The 24,930-nt window shown below is 36.6% G+C and overlaps 1 long non-coding RNA gene across 1 annotated transcript in view; it reads right to left on the bottom strand.

Moving 5' to 3' along the window:
* The window catches only part of LOC137166939 (uncharacterized), a 28,349-nt gene extending 4,614 nt beyond the window's left edge, over positions 1–23,735 (bottom strand). The window contains exon 1 of the long non-coding RNA XR_010923888.1: positions 23,650–23,735. This is a non-coding gene — a long non-coding RNA (uncharacterized lncRNA). The remainder of the gene's footprint in view (positions 1–23,649) is intronic.
* Positions 23,736–24,930: the final 1,195 nt, after the last annotated feature.

Below are 24,930 nucleotides of genomic sequence, written 5' to 3'. Positions count from 1 at the left end.
ACATACAGTCCATTCATGGATACAAACAGACATTCTTAGGGCCAGATCCTGCAAGGTACTAAACATTGGATGAACAGGGAGCTCAGCATTTCACAGGAGCTGCTAAACCACTCACACACTCATTCCTATGCTGGGACAAATTCAGCTCAGCTCCCTCATACAGTCACACTGGAGTTAATGAGATTACTTGGGTGAATAAATTGCACAAGATCTAAACCATCATAATAATAATACTTAGCATTTATATAGAGACTCTCAAAGTGCAACATAGATATTAACAGATTAAGGGCTTTAACACCCTTGTGAAGCAGGTAAAATGTTATTCCCATTCATTTTTTGTGGAATTGCACCTCTTTAACGTAGTATTTGAGACACACCAAACTTCACACAGAAATCTGTTGCAGAGCTGGGAACAAAACCCAGAGTGCAAACTCACAATCCTATGCTTTAGTTTCATAGCTCCAGTCCTAAAAAAATTATATTTTTATCTTGAAATTATAATGATTTATAGTGAAAAACTTATTACACACAACAGCTGACATCTCAAGAAACTTCTTCGGATTACTTCAAGTTAAAAATATCTCATATATTGTTCAAGACAATAGGGCTCAAAGGTCTGTTCACTTTCAACTTAATTGTACCGGGGGCTGAGCACTGTGCCCATATCTCAGCAAAGCACTTAAGCAAGTGCTTAACTTTAACTTAATATATACAGGACAATGCACATGGCTATATTTAAGCATTTTCTTAAGTATTTTGCTGGATAGGGGCCCAACTGCTCAACCTACTACAGGACCAAGACCTTTAGCATGTGACCCAACTTCCACTGAAATCAATAGAAAGACTCTCATTGATTTGGATCATGTCCTTAGTGCACAATTCGACAACTCTTCCATTGAGAGGCATTTACTCACACATGTAGTTCCCCTGAAGACTATTACACGAGAGAGTAAGAGTTGCTTAATCAAGACCTTATCACGTGGTTGATTACAATACCATTTTGTCACTATGCCTTTTTACTTTTTATTGCTTAGCTACTTTACTTGGAAAAAAATAGAGAAATGAAAACACAAATGAACCTTATGAATGATTAATCATTATGAATTTTTGCCATTTTTTTCACATTTTTTCAGGCTCTGTAAATATGGGATCATTGTTATATATTATGCCTGACTTTTTTCTAGCAAATCATCAGATTTTTATGGTAGTAGTGTACTGGTACATGAAAAACACTGTATAGTAGCTTATTATAGATTCCAGTTATTTGAAGGTACATGCAGAAATATATTCCTTCTATTTTTTCCAACATATTTTCTGAATTTTTAAACAGAAAGTGGGCCAGATCCTACTCCCATTGAAGTCATTAGTAAAATTCCCACCCACTTCAATGATATCAGGATGTGGCTCACTGTCATCTCATTTATTTTAAAAGACTTTTCAGTTCTTCAAAAAGAAACTTTGCCTAATTAATTTAATTTTCCAGAAAAGTTACTTAAAATGTAAAGATTACAAAATGATTTTATTTACAAAAGGTTACAAAATTCTACTTCCTGGAATTTGAGGGCTATAATACCACTCACTTACCAGCAACAACCAGTTTTAAAAAAATGACTAGTCTGTTTTAATATCCTTTCTCTATATAGCTCTTCATTAATCATACATCTACATAGATGATGTACATAGGTGATAACATTACTGTAAGTTATTTCTATATGATTTTAGCATACATTATGTCCTCAGAACATGAATCTAATTTACTATGCATTTAGTATTTTTAAGATTGTATATTTATCTATTTTATAATTGTATGTTTAAACCACAAAGTCTTTAAGAGGTAAGTATTCACTGATGCAGTTGCACTTAGTATAATTTTGATACATAAATGATTACATCAGCTATAACTCAGCTGATATCTTCAAATATTTAAATAATCAGTAACAATTTTAGATACCCACTTTTCTTGCATATAGAAAAACAACATGGCCTCATTTTATCTGCTAACTGCAAGAGTACTGATTTTAATGCTATTGTACAGAGATACTGACATTTAGAAATCATGTAAAACTCGGTTGCCCTTAACTGAAAACTACTAAAGAACTGCTATTAAACTTAACAAATATTTTTTTACATTGTTATGTATCTCTTCATTATCAAACCAGCAGCTTCACAAAAATAATTTCTGGGATCACAACAGGTGGACTATTGACTAGTAACTGCAATACCAAATAATGCCATTTAAATAATTAGTAAAAGCATGCTTTCATTGCACAAGGTCTTTCTGAGTCTATGAAAGTATTTTGAGATAAAGATGATTCACTTCGATAGGCCTTAAGTCATAAAAACCATTTTTAAATGATGGTACTTACTGCGGTTCAGTAGATGTAACTCATTTTCTTAACAGAAAGACAAAATTTTCTTATAGGAGTTATAACGAGAATAAAGATGTTAAATAATGATACCCCAAAATTGGTAATGTGAACATAAGCATCCATTCATTGAAAACCTAGGGGCTAGAATCCTTGTGATATGGGGCCTTATTTTTCCAAATCACTTGCTTTATCTACAATAAGCACTTCTTACTCTTCTTGTCACAGAAGCAGCAGAGAGTCATTATATGAAAATAAACACACAAAGCCTGTTTTTGGTTAAAAAATACTTCAGGCTTTTATAGCCTTATATTTTTTTTAATGTTTACATCATCAAACTATGTATATGATTGATAGATGTGGATATATTTAAATGTGAGTTTATTTTATTTAATAGTTTTCAGAACAGAGAGAAGTTGCTTACTGGAAACAATTCTTAAGTGTCCATTGCACAAATTTTGCTCAGACACAGCCCATCATTATTCAAATAGAAGAAAAGAAAGTATTTTGCTTATGGAACTTGCACATAAATTGTGCAAAAATTTGTAAGAATCAAATGTTTCTCAGAAGAAGGTAATGTGCACATTCTTCTGCATCATTGTCTTCAAGAAACAGATTGTCTTAATTAAACATGCATCTAAATTTTTAAAGCTATAGATCTATTATGGATCTTTCTTGCACACTCACACTGTGCAACATGGTAAACAGATTATTCAATTAAAAATTATCTTGTTTTCTTTACAGTATTAGCATTTAAAATATACCCTACCAATATCTGTGGTTGACAGACAGTTAAACGTAGTATTAACCAATATACATTTTACTTTGCAGCCACATACAATACACCTTTGTACCATTGAATGATTGCTTACAACAATAAAAAATAATTGTAGCATTATGCTTGTCAAACTTTCTGGCTACTTTATTGTACACACACACACACACACACACACACACACACACACACACACACACACACACACACACACACACACACACACACACACACACACACACACACACACACTTTCTCTTTTTCTCAAATGCAATTAATATAAGGCCAAATCCTGAAGTCAAGATCAGATTTTCAGAAAGGAGAGCTACTGACGCAGGTTTTGGTCTTTTACGCCTATTCAGGCAAAACTCCAGTTGCAGGCAATGACGTTTTCTATGATTAAAGACTGTGGCCCTGATTCTTCAAACCCTCCAATCACTGAATACCCATGGGCTTCAGCGGGAATTTTACATGCAAAAGGATTGTAGGATTGGACCTGATTAAGGACATCATCATAAATTTAGCTCACCGAGGTAAAATAGAATCAGGAAGCCCTGGCTCACACTGAATTGTATTTTATCCCATAAGTAGTACTATTGAAATCAGCGGGACTACTCATGAAGTAAGGTACTATTCAATGAGAGTAAGAGGCTCATAATCTGGCCCTACAGTAATTTGGAGCCATCAAAATGTAAACATTTAGCCCTGAAGAACTGATTGTCTTGAATAACACCACATAAAGTTCCACGAAATTACTTTCCAGAAGCATACAATTTTATTGGTAAAGTATTTAAGTAAACACTTCAGAAGGAACGAGGTACAGTATTATTAATATCCACATTTTTAAAGTATACGTTCACGGACTCTGACAGTTGTCATTGACAAAACAATTTGCTAGCTTATATTTATGTGGCGATGGCATGATCTAAAAAAAGTATTTACAAAAACAACGCCTCATCAATGTAACTTGCCTGCATTTAAAAAAAAAAAAGAAAAGAAAAAAGAATGAGTTCTGTAAAGCAAACCATCTACTGCAGTTTTTATAAGGACAAATGAATGTAAGTGTTAACAAGGCCTAATCTTCTCTTTTGTATTTGTTTCTTCATTAAGCTCTAACCATGCTTTCGCCTCTGTATATTGAAAATTTGATGAGAAGATGGTATGACAGGCTTGGCTTCTCCCAATGCAGCTGGCACTGCTGATGCCAAAAGCCAGAGCCTGTTGTAGTGGGATCATGAGAGATTCGTTCAGAGCACAGTTTGCCTGTCAGTTTCCCATCCGCCTCAGAGTGTTCAGCTCCATCTCTGAATCCCCTTAATGAGAAGTGCAGGACAATACCAGTATTGTTGTTTCTATTCGGAATCTTGTGGAAAGAACAATCGCTGTTTACCCAAGCATTTGTACTACCCAAACTCTGTCGATAATTACTTCTAGAGCCCCTGATTAACTCTGCTCTTCGCTTCAGCACAAAACGCTATTGAGCTAGACACAGGCCAACCTTTCTCTCTCTCATAGCCTTTTAACAATTTACTGAATATAGCTCGGGCCTCATCTTTGTCAGAGAAACAACCACATTTCTACATAATTCGCACTCTGCTCATCTGCGTCAGATGAAAAAAAATAAGAAATCTCTGCGTTGGTCTGGTACTGGAAATGCAACAAACAAGGCGCTTTTGAAAAATACTCCTTTGCTTTCTCATTGCTGATTCTGTCTACAACTGTCAATAGCAAAAAAAGAACCTTCAAATTAGTACTGGCATATCTCAGCAGTTGATCCTTGTTAACATTTTATGACAAAATATGTAGTATACATTTTCTATTTATGTAATTATCCTATGAGTACCACTATGGGTTTTGTTTTATTTTTATAAACCAAACCAAATGGAACTGTTGCTGTGTCTATTTCTAGGATGCTGGTAATAATTTTAGTCTGTCATATCATTCAGGTTTTTTTCACCCCTCTCCATCTCTCCACATACAGTCTGCTGCTAGTGCTATGCAAAACACAATCATGAATATGCGTAATTATGGAGATTCATGGTAATTTTTCAGGGTTATCCGATGTGACGTTTATAGGACAGCAGCATACATCAATTTAAACGAGAGTGACAAATATCTTATCCTTTTTATTTCTATGGTATTTTTAATATTTCCTTGATCCCTCTTGGGAGCAGTGAGAACTAGAAGGAATTTAAATAATAAAAAAAATTTAAAAATCAAATACTGTAAAAGCATACTACTTTTTAAAGCTTCTTTTTTGTTTGGATTTTTTATATGTATTTCACAAGTTGTCATAGCAAGAAGGAAGGATGATTTACTTACGTAAAAAAAATTGAAGTTCTACTTTTGTAAGGATTTTACATTATGTTACCTAAGGCTACAAAGCTACAGTAGTAAAATTTTCAACATATGTTTGGTTTTCTAAAATGAATCTGATCTAATTGCTCCAATATTCTGACTGCCCACCTTACAGAATGACTTAGCAATCACTACCTATTGCTGTATTTTAAGCATAGTCTTTTGGAACAATAACATTAAATTATCTCCTGGCAACTGTGGCATACTGGAATTTTGTTCTATATCTATTGAACCTCAGAGTTTTGTATATGGTTTTTAATTCAGAGATTAATTAGAACCTAGTTCAACAGTTTCATGCCTGCATTGATTACCAGTTATGATTCATCTTTGCTGTTCTATATATTTGCTGAGAATAATTTATAGGGCCAGATCTTCAGCTGGTATAAATCATCACAGCTCTATTGACTTCATTTGATATCAGTGAAGTTATTCACAGAGTAAGGCACAGTGCAAGGCAACAGTGGCTGAATCAGGCCTCAAAGTATTAATGGGTAATACTACACATTAGTATGCTATCCTTGCATCGAGGAGCTCAGCTTTTTATAAAACATAGTATAATAGAAACATATATCTGTCTATTACACAGCTAATACTGTATCATTGTATATCTCTTTAGAATTAATTACTTTGCAAAAAGTACATGTTCTTTAGATAAGCACACACCTTAATAAAATGTTCAAACTTAAAAACATGCAATATCAATACTACATAAGGCCTTCAGCCCAGAAAAAGATGATTCTGTGCTATATCTTTATATTGAAAAAACTAATACTTTGAAGGCCAAGATAAAGGATTAAACAATAGCTCTAATCTGTAATGTTGCATGTTTTGAATAAAGCTTATTAATTTTTCATAAAATGAAAGAGTGCAGTTCATTACATAATAAGCATAATACACCACTGCAGCTACACTTAAACAGAAATATTTTCGATCCTTTTGTCTTACCCTTCCATGTCTTATGGATTTAAGATACAGCATTTCCAAAAGGGATATAGGCCCAATCCTGCTCTCACACACACCCATCTAAGTGAATGTGGTGGAAGTGTAGTTCCCTGAAGGTTCTCCTTGAATTCTGTCATCACTGTATTAAATTACAATTTTAAAAGTGGAAATTGGACAGAAGGTAATGAAGTATTTAAATGAGAGAAAAGCCTCAACGGTATATAAAGTAGGCAGTATCATGTCTAATATTTTATATACATTTGTTTTATATGTGACTATATATATATATATTTATATATAAACTGAATGTCACACATTACAGAATGACCCTAAAACTGTGCAATTACTGAAAGGACTATATATTGTACTGTACATTTCTCATTGTATTCTATCTATACAAAATAATATATCTCAGTAAAGCTATATCTTGAGATAGTAAAATAATTCACAATCTGTCATACTATTCATCAAAATTAAATATTGATGCAGCTGTCCTAACAATTTTTTTCCACAAATTATAAATATCAAAATGTGTAAATGTGTCACAGGTTTCCTGGTTTACTTTGAACATATATTTAGAATAGAACACTTGTACATGGACTGGCTGATATTTACACTGTTCAGTTCTCTGTTCGGAAAGGGTCCGAGCCTGGGAGATGCTGAATATTCTCAACCCATGTTGGTTTTACATTGATGAGCTAAATGCATACATCTAAGAGGTGCTCAGTGCCTTCCAGGAACAGCCCAAAATACACACATTCTGAGGCAGATCATCATCTGCTGTAAATTATCTAGCTCCACTGAAGTCAATGGAGCTATGATAATTTATACCAGTTGAGGATCTGCCCTATAGGTTTTCAAGGTATATTGGAAAGTTATTGCATATCAATACCTGTAGAATAATCCATTGGGCCTATTTTAAGCCCTTATTTTCAGTTCTGGCCTATGTTTTAAATGTTATTCAGTAAACATTCAAAATTGACAAGCGTTTCCACTGGATATACTTACAAAGACACTGGTCCTCCAGGATGCTGAGCATCTCACACAAGGTGCTGAGTACCCTGTTTCAAAGTCATTGGGAATGGTATCTGGAGCACAGTATCCTGAACCATTGTGCCCAAATACTTTAATATATTCCTTCATACTGGTGACATGTCAAAGCATTTTACATTTGTTCATTAAAAGTAAAGGCCTGGTTTATTTAACATTTTATTAAAATAGAGAGTTATGAGTTTTTATCACTACCAATGATTAAGACTAGAATGCTAAACATTACTGAAATATTTTATTCATCTATTGGGTGATGAAAAAGAACTAGGGGTATGGTATAACATCAGTACATATGGGTCTTATGTAGAAATCATTCACGTTTTACGTATTGTGTATAAAACTACTTATTGATGAATAGAGTATGAAGAAAAAGTAATTTATCTATGCAAAGGCATGGAGCAGGTGTAAAATTAAATGTGTCCATATATTTATTTATAGCTTTTGTTCCAAATGTTGTTTTAATTTGGTTTTAAAACCAACTGTCTATTTTTTATTTATGGAAAATAAACTTCCAGAATTAAATGGACACATTTTATAAATGCCACATAGTGGATGTGATAGATATTATTCTTTGGAATTGCTAAGGAGCAAAATATAATAATTTGGTGGAGAACATATGTCTGGTAATCATATAAGATAAATTCATATGAAATACAGGAAAGATATTTATTTACTGTTACTGCTAAGCCAGCCTTTATTTATCTTAGAAGATTTTTCATCTATGAGTAGAAAACAAACTTTCCTTCAAGAGGTCTGTGAACCGAATAATAAATGTCAGGTCTAAATCCTGTATGAAAATCAGTTCAGTTTAATCCTGGATATTCTTCAGCATGCAAATGAATGCTAGAGGTTTCCCTTGGCCCGCTGTCATATAGGCAGCCAATTTACAGACACTGGCACACTGTATGTGTTATGGGTTCTCCTTCTGCCCCTCCCCCTCCATCCTAAGACTTGGTCTCAGCTGCCTGCCTTTCACAGAAAACCACAAACCAAGGAAACATATCAGTAATAGCGCCCTGTAAATTAACTTGACATTTGATGCAGAAAAAACCCTAAAAGCTTACAAAAGACATTGAAAACAAAAGCCACTCAGGGCACACACTACATATATTGTGGATTTAAGAGATCTGGAAGGTGGTTATTCTATTGTAACCAATACATACAGCCTTCATCTTCTTTGTTAAGACAATTCAGTTATTCTCTGTTAAAGCCACAGTATTCATCAAATAAACACAAACTTTCTATATTTCCACAAAACAATGCCCCATAAATCCAAATAATATCCGAAAAATATGGCAGTTAGGGGTTTTCTTTTACGTTAAAAAATTATGCATTACATGTGTATCAACAGAGAAGTTAGAACTATCAATATTCATTTACCTAGTAAATAAGACAAGTTAAAAATCACTAAAAATATAAATGCCAGTATACTATGAAGGGCATGTACTGTGTCTTAAAACTATGTGTCTTAAAACTATGGTTACTCTAAAAATTTCATTCCTCACCTCCTTGAAGCTACAAATCTTTTAACAAAAAAAAGTATTTGGTTCAAAGATGAACTACTGATGAAATATTAATTGATTCTTTGGTATTACTTGTAATGTGTGGATATAGTGAGGCATAGCATATTTAAGCTATTAGACATGCAGGAATGTTGTTATGCTTTATTGTGTCTGCCTGTCCCCACCTCTCTCTCTCTCTCTCTCTCTCTGCAGAGCTGGCAATACTGCATCTTACAAATGTCTGGCCTTATGGTTTACAAGCATAGAAACTGTACTGGCAAAATGGATAATCTTAGCATCTCTGCTTCTTGATATTCATGGATTTATTTACAAGTCCCTATGTTCTACTTTTTGCCTGTTTCTATGGTTTATATTACTGTATGCCTATATTCTTGTGGGAATTTCAAATAAGAATCAAGATGTAACTGGCAAATATTCTGTAATGTAGTCTGCATTTCCATAATTTAGCTGTTTTTTAAAAGAAACATTTTAAGAGGTGTATGGGCTTACAGATAAATGAAGAATATTTTGTTTGGCTTTTTTAGTCTTCAACTACTTAAGGTTTAGTTTGTGCAAAATGGTTGTAAAAGTGAATTTATGTACATATATGTGGTTGTGTATATGTAAATGCATTTGGAAAGAAAAAGTTAATAAATCCCTGTCAATTTTGCTGATTAAGCTCAGTACTCTCATACTGACAACATTAAGATATTTCACAAAAGAGTTAAGCTGAAGAAAGGGTTATTCATTTTAGTTTTTCATGTGATATCAGCTAAAGAAAGGTTTTAAACAGTTCAAAATAAACCATTCATATTCAGCTAAATTTAAATGTTTAAGCCTTTCAATAGTGCATTTTACAAGTACCACATAAATATTTTTCTGAAGATACTTCCTTGTTTAATCATAAGGGAGTGATAAATGTAATCAATGATCTATTTTCTAAATATTTATAGAATAAGGGCCTGATCCTGCAAATGCTCACATGTGAGTAATTTTACTCACATGACTAGTCCCAGTTGATCTCAAGTGAACTATTCATGTAAGTAAAGTTTCTCCCATGTGTGTTTGTGGAACCAGGCCCTCAAATAAAAAACTGATCTTCACACAGATTCCATATATACTGTTCTTTTTCCAAGAGATTCACATTTAAAAGTTAATTAACTGCTTTTCAGGGATAGATATTGGTTATTTACAGATTACAGTAATATAAAAAAGTAGTAGAAGGTATGCTTAGCATATACCAATACATACATTTTTGTATTCCTTTTGATTGTAAGTACCAAGATATTAAGTTGCATCTATTCACAAATTCATTATATATAAAATATTCAAGCTACTTACATGAGCAGTTACAACACATGCTATACAGTATATATTATTAAATAAAATTCACATCCTTTTTAAAAAAAATTAATTCACCGACAGCAACTAAACAATTCAATTTACAATGACTGTCTAGTTAGTTTTGTGTATTTGTTTGTTTGTTTTGTAAAGTAAATATAGTATCTTTGCAGGGCATTGTCATCAGTAGCAAAGTAATTTACAGTGGAGAATATTTTTAGATGTTCATTTAAGAATCAGTAAAAAAAGGTCATGCAGTAAGATATACAGGTATTTGTAATTCATATTGTTCTGTGCCTCTTTTGTACTCTAAGCTTCCATCTTGGCTGGGAGATGGGAAGCTGGCATGCAAGCAGTGCAGCAGGGCAAAAAAAGGAAAGCTCATTGAAAACACAAATAGCAGGGCTTTTTCCCCAGCTGCTAATTATAACCATGCTTCTTTTATTTAAAAATAAAGATAGATATTTGTGGCAGCAAAGGTATATCTGGACATTCTTCAGTATGCGTTCTGTTAAATAATATCAATAATCCTTTTGGCCTGAAAGGGAGAAGTTTTTGGTCTGGTCTTTCAAGAACCTCAATCTACACATTCAAAGAGATGACAGAAAAATGAGCCTGAATGCACAGGCATTAAACATTTAAATTCTCTACTCCTTGGTCATTACACTGACTGCCATATTTTACATCTTCCCCTCCCCCACTATACTTTTGCTGATTTTACTTCATTTGCATGGACTCATTATGCACACAGCCTTTGTTCTACTGATATGGAATACAGTACAGTGACAAAGCAAAACCTCCATGCAGAGAGGGATTTGTTCACCTGCTGATATTAGCATTTCATTTATCAACATGATTCATTAGTTAAACCAGAGGCATTCTTTCTGCTCGTAAAATAATAATAGATATACAATTATTTTAAAAAGTGAAATGATACTGTTTAAAGCCCTTCCAAAAATCTTACTACATCCTGTTAGTTTAAATATATATACTAGTGATAGATGAACAGTGGACATGCCTACTTGTCATAAATGCAATATTACTTCTTTCCTATCACCTATCTGTATGGATTTGGATAAAGTGGCCCTATAAAATGTATTTCATATTGCATATATACAATTCACTGTGGACAGCTAACCTTTAAGTTCAAGGGTTGTCTTTTTCCCATAATCTTAAAACAAAGGGATTTGACCCTTTAAGTGTACTGTAAATTTCAGTTTGTTCCATGCTGTAGCGTACCCAGTACTTTTTAATGTTATGGAAACTGGGGAGCAGCTTCTTCAAACCTTACTCATTGATGTCAGTGGGGCTGCTCACAGGAGGAATGATTATTTGCATAAGTAAGATTTGCAGAATCAGGTCCTTGTTTTCTCTGCTAACAAAGCATCCAACTGAAAGTGATAGGGGGCCTGATCCAGCTTCCATTAAAGACAATGACAAAACTCCCATTGACTTCAATGGGAGCAGGACTGGGCCCATAGTGTAGAACTATGCACAATTTTCTACAATAAAAAATGTTTTGTGTTCCCAGGAAAATTAGGCTGCATAGTGAATGCCGAGTCAGGTCCCTTGACCCTGAAAGGTGCCAGACACCTCCACTTCATTAGAATTCTTTAAAAAAAGTGCTCCACATCTTGCAGGATCAGGCCCTTTCCTTTAATTTGATACAACCTGTGGAGACACAGGATTAATCAACTATCATCTAATTCAACTTCTATTCAAACATGAAGGCTTTTTAGTGGCAGGAATGCTATTCTGCTAGGGTAAAACACAAATACAAAAAAGCATGCTGTTTCTGAAATTAGGGTCTCTCATGTTGTTCATAAAGGGGCCAATCCTGCCCCCACCTCCAGGGCTTCAGAGGTTCCCTGGCAGAGGAACTGGTTACAATTCATTGATCTGATCTGCCTCCACAAAGCAGGTCCACAGCCATTCTACAGTTTAGAGGACAAAATCCCTTCTTCTCTATGATTGCCCCCATGCATCTGCCTATTCACCAGCATGGACTGGGTGCTACCAAGAGTATTTGGCTCCTACAGAGTTGCATTTATTTTATATTGCCTACTGCAACAATTTCTTGTCTCTGCTATTGGGGTTGTTAATTCTGATCTTCAATTATCTCAAATGTTTTTTGCAATGATGAATTTTACCATGTTTCACATCATTTTATTATGCAAAAGCGTATGTGAGGTGTATGATGTTATTATTTAATCCTTATATTTTAGGAGTTTCCGTTATGTGCTGGGCACTGTTCACATAAACAGGAAGTTACAGTCCCTGCCCCAAAGTGTTCACAATGTAAAAATACACACGTTTGGGCTCCAGTTCTGCAACTGACAGCACACACGCAGAATGCAGCACCTGCAATTAGCCTCTTTTACGTCAGTGAGCTTTGTATGAGTGCACCAGTCTATGGTGCGTAATCAGTTGTGGGACTGGAATCTTATTCTCTATGCCAATAATTTATACTAGTTATTAATAGTTAGGAATTCAATCCTAAAGGCTTTAGTCTGGCATGTATGATAAATAATCCTAAAATAATAATAATCCTACTTTGCTATAAATGTGCATGGATGATAGAAAGATAAATAAAAATGAAGGTCCAGATTCTTGACTAGTAGTAAATCAAATTGAAGTCAATGATGAAGCTAAATCAGTTTACACGAGCTGAGATCTGGCCCAATATCACTGCTCCTAGGAGCTTACAGTCAAAGTTCCAGACTGTGTGGGGGACTTGAAGAGTTAGAAAAACCTGGTATGAGGAATCTTGCCTCCACCTCGTGGAGCCCACATAAAAACCCCTTCTCTTCCAGGAGCATACAACACTCCAAAGAGAATGAGGAGAGGAAAAGAGAGGCCTGCCTCCATCTCCTCCTGTGCTAACTAGTAGGCCTGCCCAGCTATGAAGGGTGCAGCAGTGGGCATGTTCTGCCTCTGCACACCCCAAAACCTTCCTGAGCCAGAATGCCTCCTTGTGCTCACCATGTGGCTGTGCACTTCCACACTACGCACAATGCAGGCATAGGCGAGCCTAAAGTCTGAAGTAACTAGATGTTTTGCATGATAAGGAACGTAGGATCAGGTTATCAGGATTGAGTTTTAAGGTCCAATTCTGCTTTCAGTTACATATACGCTGATCCATTGATTTGCTTCAGATTAAAAACAATGTAAGTATATTATATGACTGTAACTGAGGGCAGAGCCTGGCCTGTAATGTTTTAATTATGATAAGTGCTAATTTTCCTGTTGGGCATCTCACAGTTAAATATACATGGGCCAGAACCTCAGTTGGTGTAAACTGGGTCAAGCTCTGATTTAAATGTTGCTACGCCAATTTACACCACTTGGGATCTGACCCATATATTTAATTTTAAAGGTTAGAATGTTGCAATTATTTATCATTATAACCTGACTTGGCAATTTGCAAAGAACCCTCCTAGAGTGCCCAATTCAGCCTAAAACTCACTCTGCAGGCCTCGTACACCCCACTGGCCTGGGACTCAACTCAGATGAGTTTTCCACCACTGTAACATGGAGTTACACCAGCATCAAATTGGTTAAACTGAGTGGGGGCTCGGGCTCCAGAACTTTTGAGGTCAGCTCCTATTTCACGATGGAAGTACAACTTGTGCAGTGCCTGTGAATGCTGCTTGAGGTGTTTCATAGTCATCCTGCACCCAGGAGCAGTCTGTGACTTTAGGATAAACAGGTTCTTGGGAATTACACTGGGTAGGTGGGTTTCCACAATGAATTATTCCCCGATGAAAGATCAGTCAATTGAGGAAGCATTTTAAAGAATCAGTCATGAGTCATCAGGATCTTCCTAGCTGACAGTTTTTGTTTTGAAGATAAACCAGAGAGATGTAGAGCTGGGTCAGCAACCCAACGATTAATCCATCCATACACTCCACATTCTCTCTCTCTCTCACACGCACACACACACCTTCCCCCCCCACCCCCCCCTAAACTGATGATCAGGAAAATGGGAAGATCAGTCCCAGCAGCAGACCTATGATCAGGAAGAGTTTCCTGCAAAAGCATGGCCACTGTGGAATTTGGGTGTGGGGTGTTTCAGCTGTAGCGAACTATCTTCCTGGGGACTCTCATGAACAGGAAATTTTAGCTCTGTGTACAGCGTCCAGCACAATGAGATTCTCCTACTCCAATACATATGATCAATAAATAATAGATTAAAAGGAGCACCCAGAGCTGTGCAACCTCCATTTCTGGGTTTTATAGCTGAGTTGGCTGGAGTAAGTCATGAAGCCTGCATCTCCCAAGTGTGGGGGAGGTAAAGCTGAGTAAATATTTTATAACGAATAATTTATTTGATTTATTTCACCTCTTTCTGTTCACTTTCAGTTCAATTGTCTGCAAACTGACCATGATTTTTTAAAATATATTTGTTATTCATAATTATTTGCTGAATAATTTCTTCAAATAATTCTGTCTATAACTTTATTGGGAGCTTATTCAAAGTTTAACCTGATTTGACTGGGCACACAGGTGACATAGTATGTTTTTGTTCTCTGATTGGATTAACATGACTCTTAGAATCAGGCTTTTGGTGCAAATACTCATGAGTAGGAATTGGAAATTCTCTCTCCATGAATATTCTGTAATATTTGCTTAAAATTTTCTGTTTTAATGACCATTCCTGCCTATAAAATTGTCCACTAGAATATTCACAGAAAGCACACATATAAGAGGTGCAAACACAATTAAAATGAGTTGTTTAAAAAATGTGAACAAATATTCTCAGAAAATTATGTGTAATATTCACCAAGCTCTAATGCAACGACTACGTGGATAGTCCTGAGAACCGAGTTTCCTCTGTACGAGCATGGTCCTTTCCAGAGCAACTATACAATTTGAAAACAAGGAGCTGGGTTTGTTTATTTGTTTTGGCTTTCTGGTCAGGTCAACCTTATTATTGGATTGACTGGCCTATAGTGAAGCCAATACCTCAGGTTGTGCAGCTCTGAGGCTGCAAGTTTTTTCGTCCTATTTTATTTGGTGACATTTAAGTTTAAATTGTCAACATCCAACCCCATTTATGCATGTGCAAAATTCCATGCAAACACATCTGCTTCCACACTTTATTAGTGCAATTATCTGAATGCCTATTTGAATATTTCTCAAATATGCACAACTCTTAGTATTCCTCACAAAACACATTGAAACAAATCAGATTTGTGGGCGAAAATTATGCTATTTATGTGCAAGCAGGTGGTAGATTCTTTTTTTAACTGCAGAGATTGGTGTTTGCATCTGCAAAATGTTGTCTGCACAAGCAGAGATCAAATATAGGCCCGTCTGCAAACTTGGACTTGAAACTACCAACTCGTTCTCATTCTTCAGAAGTTCATATTGGAGAGGGATGAGTCATCAGTAATAAGAATTGCACTATGTGGATTTATATAGGGCATGCACCAATAAATTACTTCCTAGTTTATTAGCATTTATTTTTACAAAGCACCTTGAACAAGATACATAAGCAAAACTAGAAAATAAAATGTCACAAATAAAAGATTTGTAAGAAAAATATTTTAGTACAAACTCTAAGCTAACATTTAAAACAGTAGCTGCAATTATAAGGTCCAATTCTGCAGCCCTCACTTAGGCAAACCTCTCTAAAGTCAATGGATATTTTGGCTGACCTAAAATTAAACAAAAAGCGCCACATTCTGCCCTCTCTTCAACACGCAGAACTCCCACTGAGGTTATTGGGAGTCTTGTGCAGCATCCAAGGGCAAAATTTGGCCCAATAAAAGTTGAACAGTTTATTTTTGGAAGTGCAATCAAAGCATGATTATGTTACCTCAAGATAACAATAAAACATGGTATGGAATTGCTCAGGTATAGATTTGATTTAATACATGATTTCCCTACTATCATCACTTTTTTGGTTTGGTGCATTTTATTTTGAGTTCAGAAAGTTAAACCAGTAAGGGTTGAATCTCAAAACTGTGCACACAATTGTGTGCATAATGTTCAATTGTGTCCCAGAGGTACTGGCCTGCATTGGGAGCTGAGGAAGCTGTACAGGCACAAGATGAACTTCAGAAAAGATCCTGCCTAAGGGAGGAAGAATATTTCCCAAAGTTCTGCAGTATGACACTCATGCATTAAGCAACTCTATCGTGCCTGCCCACATCTCAGGTCAAATGTCAAACACTTATGAGTGATTCTCCACTGTACACCCATAAGCGAGGAAGGTGCACTTAGTTGGGAGTCAGGAGATCACAGAAACTGGTCTCATTACATCTGTGGAATTCTGTAGTTTCTGTCAGTTCACAATGCTTCCTTGCCAAGACCTCAGGAGGCAGGCAACGATTCATTTTAAAAGTAACTGAGATGTTATACAAGATCACTTGATGAAAAGCTGGAAATAGAAATAGCTAATCAGATACACTGCCTTTCAAACCGATTATGTCAAATCAGTGTTCCTTACTATCCTGTCTGTAACCACTGCTCTAGCTTCCAGACCATACTCTACTCCCAGAACCAGAATCCACAATTCTGATACTTAACATTTCACTGTTGTCTCACAAAGATGTGTAACTCACTGACAAACTGTGTGTCATGTCTCTCTCTAGGAATTGGTCCTACTTCTGCTATTAGTTACACCTTTAGATCAAGTAGAAGAAGATTAGCTGTGGCTTTGAATGACCTACATTCAAACTATGTTGATCCCATATGTGAGAAAAAAATAGTATGTGATCATATCATTAAAGACTGTATCCCAATGTATACAAAGAGATTAAATTAAGTTGTACAGGTAACCTTAATTCTTGCATTTTCAAATTTTTGAGAGCTTTATTTTGTACATTCTTCTTTTACTGTAGTTTGTTGTAGGTTTTATTTTCTATAAAGTTTCAACAATTGCAATTATTCCAGAATCCTGCCAATAAGTTAGGAGGGGGTTCTAGGGTCCTCTTTATGCTATATGATAATGAGCTAGCCAGATGTACAGTGAGCAAGAGAGGAACCCCTCCTAAATTAGTGTGAGGACCCTCAAATAATTATAATTGTTGAAATGTTTTTAGATTGCAAAACACTGCAACTAGATAGATTAGTCTATTTCTATATCATAGAAATTTTTTTTATTGTTTGTCTGCCTTTGGTTAATAGGAACACACAAATTACCCTGAATATTAGTTTAAAAGTGACTGCTCTGAGTGACATAGGAATACATTAAGAAAATAGATATAACATTTAAGTCAAGGAGACCAATACCTAATCTTGACCATCCTTTCTGGATGTTGGCTTGAAGACCTCCCCATTGCTTATAGGTATCCACAGAAAATTATTGTATACAATTACCTTCAACCATAGCTTTTGGGAATCCAGCAGGTAGCGTAGCTAAAATCCATCCATCCCAAATGTCTCAGTAGAGTACCTGAGCATCTACATTCAGTATGTATTCAGCAAAGTTGTTCATTTTAATAATGGGGGATGAAACTCAGAAAGGTGAGTCTTGGGAGAGAATTCCAATCTAGAGTAAAGAGCGAGTTTTGCACCACTATGGAGATCTGGAAGGAGCTTGACACAAACTAAAACTTGGTAAAATTTCAGACTCATTCTTCGTAACTAAGATGTTTTTAAGAATTTCACTAACATGTATTAAGCTTTCTTTAGCCATCATTCTCAGTGTTTAAACAAATCATTGCTTATATTTTCTGAACCTTTTTCTCTGATGTACCTTAAAAGAAATACATCTTTTGTTTTATCTAGTCTGGATAGAATTGGACTGCTTTGTTTGGACCACAGAGTGCGTTATTATTTGCATGTCTTCAGTTCCAGAAAAAGGTATCAAAGAAAAGGGGAAAGTAACGGTTTTGGTGATCTCACAGCCAAGATGCTATGTCAGAGAGGACCAACCTCATAGTAATTGTCCTCTTCCAACCTGGGGTAGGCTGTGTACCAAAAAGTTACCTCTGGGTAGTGACAAGACAGTTTCATTGAGCTTGAGCCTCCCTGACGAACACTACAACTGAGCCTCATAGCAAGGTTTTAAAAGGAGTGAGAAAGGGATGGGAGCCAGAAGCCAGTAGAGTGGCCTCAGTGAGAAGAGTGGGCTGTCAAAAAAAAAGTGTCTTAATGAGAGACAGCTGGAGAGACATTTGGCCAGCAGAAGAGGCTATGAATCTGAGAGGGGCACATGATTCAAAAACCAATCCTGAAGAAAGGAATTTTACTGAGATTAAAACTAATTGGCCTATCACAAAGAGCTTCATTACCATGAAAGGGGTATACACAGTTATTCCCATTAATGGTAACAGCAGTAACACACTAAGAATACTGTAAGAGACAGATTGTAACTGGTCCTAGTGTGCAAGTGCAGACATGTGAAGGGAAGTACAAAGGGTGAGATTCACTAAGTGATTTAGGCATGGTGATGCTAAGTGTCACAGCACCTAATTTTTGGGTGCCTAGAGCACCACAGGAACAATACTGCAATCCACAAAAGCCTGAGTTAGGCACTAGGCTCCTATACAATGAATGAAGAGAGAGGCACCTGGAGCTGCGATCCACAAAAGCCAGCATGCTAGGCAGGGAGCTACCTAAGCCAGCCACTGGAAGATGCCAACAAAATAGGTTGTTCTAAACACCGCCTCTCTTTCATAGATAGATGCCAAAGTTCAGGCTGCACGGAGGTGCTCTGTCTCTGCTTAGTGATACACAAATCAGGGACATTCAGCTGCCTAAATTGCATGCAAGACCTGAAACAAAACAGCCTGGAGCAGGGAGAAAAGGTTATAAGGGAGGACCACTTCCACCCTAAGCCTATGTAATAGGGTACTGTGACCCTAACAGCATCCCAGTGCAGGAGGGCAAAGGGCTCACTGGTGGTAGTGAGTTTCAACTGGCCTGATCAGTACAGGGTACCCCAACTCACTAATGTCATAACCTGTGTGTAAATGGTAATATATCAATAGAAATCTAATAACATACTGATCATTAACACTGTTGTGTGGTGCATGCACAGTGGACAAATTAAAAATTACAAAAACATATTGGGAAATATGTTGTTCAAGTGTCTGCCAGACAGGACTGAAGTTACCCCACCTAAATAAAGGAATGTGGTTCTGCCACCTTGCTGGTTCGTCCAAGATGCATTCCCATTGTCTCTTAATGCATTTACATAAAACCCATCAAGCTAACAAGGGGAGGAAATAACCACTCAACATCATGGCAGAAGGAGGAGACTGCAGGAATAGATCAATATATCTACATTTTTAACAAACACCAGCATAGGGAGAAACCAACATAGAATTTCCTTCACCAGCAGACTCCATGTCTCCTTCCTCATAGCTTGAGCAAACTTTACTTTGGGGGGGACCCTTCAGAAGAATCAATTTCAAAGGTTCATTGGATTATAAAATCAAGGGGGAAAGAATCCCAAGTTAAGATGACAAAGGAATTGAGCACTGTAGACTTTGAGAGAGATCCTGACCAAAAGGTTGGTCAGCCATCTTGCTAGAAGATAGATTGGTAAAGAAACTACCTTAAACTAAGGCTGTAGCTTGTTATGTTAAGTCTTAGCCACCAGAAAGTTGTTCTCACTTTTATTTGCTTGTAATCGTTTCTAACACTATCCGTTATACTGGAACTCACGTAAAATCTGAAATCCTTTTGTTAATAAACTTGTTTATTGGTTTAATCTAAACCAATCCAGTGCTGTGTTTGAATTAAAGTGATACTTAACTCCAGTTAAGGTGATAAGCTGTGCAGTTTAGAGGAGCAAATGAACTTTATTATTTCTCTGAACGGTCCAGGAGAGGGTTGGACATGGCCGAGCACATGGTTTTGAAAAATTCAGGACTATGGGGAGGAAGGGGGTGTGGGTTGCCAGGTTTAACCAATGCTGGCATATACCAGAGCATGGCTGAGGTGTAACAAGGCTGCTGGAATCAGAGTTGCTGGTTCAGAGCTGCTTATCACACAGACACTCAGGGCATGCTTGTCCATGGGCTGCCAGCACCCAGGCTGTTAGCCACAGCAGCAGAGCACTTAAAGCACTCAGGGTTACAGGGCAGGTGGTGATATAGCCCCTCACTGTTCTGGACTGTACCCCAGAACATGACAGGTACTCACCCAGGATGACGGAGATCCCCAGTTCAGGTATCCCATCTTCATGAGGGGGAGAAGGGATTGGAACAGGGATCTGCCATCTCTTAGGTAAGTGCCCTAACCACTACACAAAAGATTACGAGGGTGCTCCTGCTCCTTCTCCCTCCCCCAGTTGTTTTGTGGGAGGGCCCGATCCAATAGGCAGACTCTGAGCTTACCTACTATAGCAGGCCCCCGGACACTACTTAGGCAGCCAGTTCATGAATCACTCTGCTGCTTAGGCAGGAGATAGACATCCAGGTGCCTAGAGTGAGGATGCAGTACACATGCTCAAAGGCAGAAACACAGGTGCCTAGGGAGCTTTTTTTTACAAAAACTGAGGTTAGGCGTTCACAGGATTAGGCAGCAGCCAAGCTGGAGCTTTGGGGTCTCACTGGGACGCAGGCACAAAAGTACCTTAGAGGATCACACCCAAAAGCCTTTGTCCTGCTTACAGCTAGTGCTTTCAAATTTCTTCAAAAGAAATTTCTTCTTGTACAAACACTGAACTCAATCCTGCTTGCCACACTCATGTGAGTAGCCCCACCAATGTAACTGAATGCAGAAGTTGACACCAGCAGACTACTTACAGGAGTAAGGCCAACGGAAGTTTGTCAATTAGTTTTTTAACCCTCATAATACTCCTGTGAGTTTTCAGTCATTTAAATTTGGGAAAAAAAAACCTTGTTCTCAAATATGGGCAATATGCTGGGTAAAATTTAGGCCCATTTTCAATCAAAGCTGCACTGGCTATTACAAAAAAAACCAAGCAAAAGTTATGCCTTTATATTTTAAATGTGAAAACACCTAGTTCACAAAATGTTATGAAAAAATGAAGTTTTTCAGGCACAAAACCACCTAAAATTAAATTATGAAAAAAATCCAAACAGCTTGCACACATCATCACAGATTCATGTGGTCCTCGTATAAAACATGTTAGTGGTTCAGTATAATTCCTAGTGGACAAATGTCCACATCGTAACACAAATCACCATTGGCAGTTTCAGCAGAAAGACCAAGAACTGAATGGCCATGGAGACAACACTCCTTCAAAGCCCTCCTGAGGGGCAGTGGTGGAGCAACATAGGGAACTTTCCACTACTATACACATTTTGTACTTCAGTAAAGGACTTCAGTCTTCAAGGCATGATTTAGAACCTCCAAGAAACTAAACTTTACAGGAAACTTTCCTTTACAGTGTTCCAGTTAAGCATCAGCCTCCATTGTTTTAAGCGATACCATAAATCATCAGCTCCTGAGTTATGCATTATGAACAAAAGACTAAGGTGCATAATAGCATCAAAATCAATTTGAGTTCTCATTAAAGCCTGCAAAGAACAAGACTAGTGCTATGATTAAAAGTATTAAAGAGTAAGCATCTTTTAGTATTCTAAATTAATAAAATATAGTTTAAGTGAAGTGCTCTGATAGCAATAGATTGACAAGGCATTGGTGTCACAGAATAACAGAACATTTAAAAAGTGCTTCAAAACAATCTAAACATTTAAGAGGATTCTAAAATTAGAGCCCACTAAAAATTAGAGTATATTTCCCTTTTCAACATATATCTAATTCCCAATAACATTAATGAGCATTCCGCATTTGGATTGAGCCAAAAATCTCTCTCAGCTACAAGCTCACAACTCCCACAAAACTCACTCAACACTATTGCACATGTGCACAGCATTTGTCTTTAAGAAAGATTTACAGGTGTATTATCCTTACTAGTGAGTTCTACTGCACGGGACATTTCTTCACTTGAAATTAACTTGCATACACATGGATTTGTGTTAGATATCTAAAGCATCTGCTGGAGTTCAGGGAAACTCTCACATTCAAAACACTTTTTAAAATCCATCTGACTGTTCCCATTTTCATGCCTATTGTATTTTTCGTATTGTGTGATTTGTATTACTAAGGACCCGGTTTTGCTAGCCCTATGTTTATAGAACACCCATTAAAATCAAGTCAAACCTACTGAAGTAAATGGGATTTCTGAACATAAAGGATTTGCAGTATTGTCTGCAATGTGTTTTAGAATATTTTAAATGTATTATTGTATAGCAATTTGAGCACATTTGTGGGGGTGTTTATAAATACTAAAATAAATATTTATTATTACGGTAAAGGTTATTTTTTCTTTATAAGATGACAAAAACATAATAACATAATATCAGTAAAATCATATTGACTATCTCACCAAATTATTAGCAGAGACTGAGCACTTCATTTTGCACTGCTGACAACTTAACAACCATTCATTATCCTTTACTATTGTCAACACAACCAATTTTTTAAATACTCAAAGGGGAGAAACAATTAGTGAAAGTTATTATACAATAATTAATATCTTTTAGAGACCAGACTGTTCTGGGTATACATAATTTATGTCATCTCAAGGAAGCAGAGTGAGACAGAACAAGGTATATCTCAGACTTCAATGTATTTTCTGCTGCTGTACAGATACAACAACTTAAAGAAAACAGAGGGGGGAAGAAAAAAAAACCCCACCACACTAGTTTTTAATGCATATTATGTGCAAAATCCTGCTTGCTTTACCTCACTGAGCCTGAATCCACACTCCTTTTAAACCAAGCTAACTCCATAGGCTGCAATTGAGCTACTCCTGACTTACACCAGGGTGAGAGGGATCAGAATCAGGGCCACAGACTCCAAAAGAGCACTCAGCTCCTTGCAGGATCAGGCCATTTATGATTAACTGTCCACTTCAGTTACAGCTGACTGTGATTTCTCTCTCTCTCTCTCTTTTTTTTTTTTTTTTTTTTCCTTCTTCTTCAAAACCACACCGGAATCTTTTCTCTGCAAATGAACTGAAAAGTAGCATGTGACTGTATTTCATGTTCTGCAGGTGGTTGTTTGGTAAATAACTCCTTAGCAGTTTTCACTGCAACTTCAAGAAGATGCCTCATTGTGACAGAACGTTTTACATTAATTGTCCAACTCTGTATATCGCCTGAAGATATGCAGAAGGTTTTAATATTGCTTTTGCCCCCATAAATACCCTTTAGAAAGGGGTTTGTGTTGACCATGTCTCACAAGAGTGATAACCCCAGATTTACCTAGTCTCCTGGCTCTTCTGGCTTCAAGCACATGGAACTTTTGCAGGGCCTGACTCTGTCAACATCACAGTCAGCTGGACACATATCACTTTGGAATTTTTGCCTTTCAGTAATGTTACCTTAGATTGGCAGAGACCACCTCATCCTAGTCTAATTCCAAACAGTCTTTTCAGTCATTCTTCTCTACAAGATAAGTCACAAGCCATCTTCTACTCTGAAATATAGAATTATTAAGCTGTATTAGAAAAAGTTGTTTGTTGTAAAGCATGTTCATTTTTCAGAGTTAAAAATAAACTTTAAAGGCCGGAATCCTCTTTCTTTCACTTTATGTGCAATATACTAATGCAGATGTGTGCTTCTTTACTGAGAGAAAATACATCTTTCAGTTTACAGTTCGCAGGGCACAAAAATAATTGCATATTTTATGTTTCAGGTACTTTTCTCTTTAACATAGTTGTTATAACCAATGTATATATACAGTAGAAAAAAAGTACATGGAGTGTCATCATTAAATGGGCATGGGAATGGGCACCAGGAAACTCTAGATTTTAATCACAGCTCTGACACTGACTCACTCCATGACTTCAGGTAAATCATTCTACCTCTCTCTGTCTCATTACCTCAGTAAAATAGGGGAAAATAATGATAATATGCTCCCTGCCAATTCCCTATTGTGGAGCATATTACCTTAGTTTAAGGATAACCTTTTTTTATTATGTTAAGTACTAGGTATTATATTAATAAATCTTAACACAATAGACTTCTTTAAAAATACATTTACTGTGCACAAAATTAGAATAAGAAATGCAGTGAAGTGAATAATTAGTAAATAAAAGAATAAATCTGTTAATGTAACAGCTTTTTCCTGTCATCAATCCATCTCAAAATTCCCATTGACAGCCATGGGAGTTCCACATGGCAGGAAAGACGGCATTAAGCTCCAAATCCTTCCTACAGACCCCTGTCTAAGTAACTTTGCTGGGTGCTGGGGAATTCTGGAGGTGCAAGAAAAATCTGTTTGGTTTAGAGTTTTGTATGGTATCAATTACCACATCATCAATTGAAGCCCCAGAATATCTGGTATCTAGGCAAAAGGACTGGAACAGTTTCCATTGGAATTGGGCGCTCAGGCACTTTTGAAAATTCCACTAGGCACTTATCTGTCTCTTTAGGTACTTAAATACCTTTCAAAATCAGATATACTAATGATATACCTCAGATACATTAATGATATTTTCATCCTCTGGACACAAAACCTAAACTCCCTCAGAGATTTCCAGCACCACTTGAACAATCAGCATACATCCATCAAGCTCTAGAATTCTCCCACAGTAGCATTTGCTTTCTGGACACCATGATCAACTTCCGCGATGGAACCCTATAGATTTCAAGAAACCCAC

This window comes from Emydura macquarii, unplaced genomic scaffold (assembly GCF_026122565.2).
Source record: "Emydura macquarii macquarii isolate MOO-44397 ecotype Brisbane River unplaced genomic scaffold, CSIRO-AGI_Emac_v2 contig_2897, whole genome shotgun sequence".
In the NCBI taxonomy this organism is placed as follows: Eukaryota; Metazoa; Chordata; order Testudines; family Chelidae; genus Emydura; species Emydura macquarii.
This window is presented reverse-complemented; position numbering and strand designations above follow the sequence as displayed.